This window comes from Cyprinodon variegatus, unplaced genomic scaffold (assembly GCF_000732505.1).
Source record: "Cyprinodon variegatus isolate N-32 unplaced genomic scaffold, C_variegatus-1.0 Scaffold2054, whole genome shotgun sequence".
NCBI lineage: Eukaryota > Metazoa > Chordata > Actinopteri > Cyprinodontiformes > Cyprinodontidae > Cyprinodon > Cyprinodon variegatus.
This window is the reverse complement of record NW_015152507.1, coordinates 43,683-45,987: the sequence shown is the minus strand read 5'-3', so window position 1 is coordinate 45,987 and position 2,305 is coordinate 43,683. Positions and strand designations below refer to the sequence as shown.

Genomic DNA, 2,305 nt, shown 5'->3' with positions numbered 1-2,305 from the left:
CTGAGCACAGAGTTTAGGCAGATGTTGCAGTTGTTGACGTGATGGATCTGTTTCTGGAAGGTAAAGAGAAGCTTCATAGATCTGACCCATTTCACGGAAGAAGTGTTCAACTCCCAGTGAGCTATTGGAAAGTTGTTGGTCAATTTCTTTGATCTCCTTTTTGTTCTCAGAGTCCTTTGATTTTTCCTTGTAAAGAGCCCTTAGGACAGAAAGTTTTTCTCGAGACAAGTTGTCAAGATTCATTCTCATCCATTTCAAAAAATAACCCCTCTCTCTCTCTTGGCTGGATATTGCAGTAATGAAGCGTGCCATTACATCTGACATAGCATAGGAGTTCTGTTTCTGACGCAGCTCTTCTTTTTTCATTTTAAGTTTACTTTTATAATCTTCTATGTTTTCAGATCCAATGTTTCGAAGACGAAATTCTTCCTTTTCCAAGAAAGTCAGTTCCTTCCACATTTGGCCTTGCAAAGGAAACTGTTCCTCTTTGTATTTGAATGTGTCTTTAATCTCTGCAGTGATTGCATCTGCATTTTCCTTCCCATCCTGACATTCTGGAGAATCCTCATCAACTCCTATTCCCAGTTCATGGGCAATGTCAGCCATCCGCTCTACTGACATCCTATGTTTTGTGTTGGTAAGTACATTGCTCACAGTGTTCTTCAAACATTTGACAAAGTCTGCATCATTTATCTGCTTTGTTTTTATAATGATGCTGCTCTTATTCAACCTCAGTTTGTTGGGTATTTTTTTTAGACCATGTGGTGTAAGGCCTTTGCTATTTTGGTTTCCCACCAAGTAAATCTTTGCTTTGCATTTTTGGTCAGTCAGCAGTTCCCACTTAGAGTCCAGCTGATCAAATAAAACAAAAACTGCAGCAGATGTCTGACACAAAAAGGAGAATTGTGTTTCAAATGAAGCTATGTCACCACGAAGGTTAGCTATAGCTACTGGCTCACTGAAAATGTCCATGTTTTTGTTTCCACAGGGAAGGTACCAGGTCATTTCAGTCAGTCCCATGGATATTCTTCTTGGACTGTCTCCACACTCCATGTCGCAGTGAACAAAGGTGTCATGGTACTGCTGAGAGTTACTCAGGAGTTTATTGAGAATCTCTGATTTGGACATGGAGCACTCACCCAGTCTCACAAAAGACACCATAGGAAGTTCAGAGGTAACTATTCTCTCTTCTATGAAGCCCTTCGATTCTGAAAGATTTGGAGGTCTGTACTTCTTAACAATGTCTCTCATGGCCCACAGCATGAGGGTGCACTGCTTTGTATCACATTTTGGAAGCAGAAGGGAACAGAAAATTGACACATGGACATTTTTAGTGCTAACTCTTGCCGAACAAACCCATTGGAACACAAGAATAGAGCAGTGATTATGTCCAGAGGATTAAATATTCCAGCCTTATTTGGAATGAAAAACAGATCCTCAAAATTGTACTCTGTTGTCTCAGTTATATCATCATTGCTTGACTCCGAAGCAACATCATTTGATTCACATGACACACCTTTTACATTTCTAGCAGTCACATTAACCATCATCAATTTCTTCAAAAAATACAGCATGACATTTGATTTACACTTGCCAGGGTCATCAGTAATTGTCTTCTCATTGATCTCAAGTATTTGGCTCAGTGATAGCTTCTCTCTGTAGTACTGCTCCAACCCAACATCCTCCAAAAGGCTCTGAAGGGTAGTCTCTGTGGATCATAAAGATACATAGGTTTTTTTTAACAAGCCTTTCAAACAGTGTGTGTAATTTCTAATTTGACATATACTTTCTTTTTTTTTTACAAAGTTGTCATCACAGTGATCTAAATGTCCGAACATTGGTAAACTTAGTAGGTGTCCTTGAACTACCCCTGACCGGAGACATGGAGTGACCAGACATTTCACGAATAAAGCCCACTGGATGGTGAGGGAGAGCTGGGAGCTTAGGCACTGCATGAAAAGTGTGATTTTCGTCAGTATGCGGCACTGTAGATTGTCGTGGAAGTTCAGGTTAACGGCTGTTCATGGTAATTTGCAGGCATTACCGAAATTGACATGGGCTTTCTTAGGCAGTGTTCCCCCCATGCCTCCCCCCCATGGAATTCTAGGGGAGGCTTTAACATGTAAATGAACATGCTGTGAGCTATACAAATGCAAATCAGGGTTGCAGGGGGAGTTTTACCCCAAGTAACATTTTTCTAAAAGGTAAGAAAATCTCTGATACAAATCGATCAGGCTCAGTATAGCCTCTTATGTTTTAGCTTGAATTGATTTATCTAATTAAAGTATAGAGACCAAAACAGATC

General features: G+C 40.2%; 1 pseudogene; it reads right to left on the bottom strand.

The window, feature by feature from the left end:
- The window catches only part of LOC107105088, a 4,949-nt pseudogene extending 3,050 nt beyond the window's left edge, over positions 1 to 1,899 (bottom strand).
- Between the last annotated feature and the right edge of the window lie 406 nt (positions 1,900 to 2,305).